This window comes from Pleurodeles waltl, unplaced genomic scaffold (genome assembly GCF_031143425.1).
Source record: "Pleurodeles waltl isolate 20211129_DDA unplaced genomic scaffold, aPleWal1.hap1.20221129 scaffold_70, whole genome shotgun sequence".
NCBI lineage: Eukaryota > Metazoa > Chordata > Amphibia > Caudata > Salamandridae > Pleurodeles > Pleurodeles waltl.
The window spans coordinates 2124783-2125532 of record NW_027150391.1 but is presented as its reverse complement, the minus strand read 5'-3'; positions in this window follow the sequence as shown (position 1 = coordinate 2125532).

Below are 750 nucleotides of genomic sequence, written 5' to 3'. Positions count from 1 at the left end.
ACGGGAGAAGGTACGTTCTGTGGTATCCAGACACCAGTCAGCCATACAGAGGACTGGCGGTGGACACCCACCTCCTCCCCAACAACTAACTACATGGGAGGAGCACGTCTTGGCAATAATGCATCCTGATTGCCTCGCAGGAATAGCAGGAGGGCTGGACTCTTGTAAGGCAAATCTTTACTACTGTATCCCCCACCCTACCTGCATGCCACCACAAACACCTATCCCTACCCTCACACCCATCACTCCACCACCTCACATATACCCTACTATCACAACCCACCCATCGCAATACAAAGCTCTGCATGTTACACCAGTGCATGATACCCATCACAGACCTGCATGGACCCCCATCACCAAAGCATGTCCAAGGGAGAGACTCACCCAGAGCACACAATCACCACTCACAGAAGGGCCAAGCCAATATTGCAAGCACAGTAATAGAGTGGAACACACCCATTGCACAAGATGGCACACACAGATACAATAACAATGCATTTACACCCCAACAGGACCCCTACACAACGTCACCGGACAGGAGGTGCCAGCCATATCCAGTCCCACCACAGAAGAGGCGCATAGTGACGACAGCAGCTCTGCACGCCTGGATCAAGATGACCAGCATGGCCCATCAGGGACCTCTAGACAGTCGGTTCCCCTGCCACAGTCCCAATCCACAACAGAACCTCCCCCCTCAGGAAACACCACCACAGCACCCACCCAGCGGGCCCATGCCACTGTCCCCAGGAC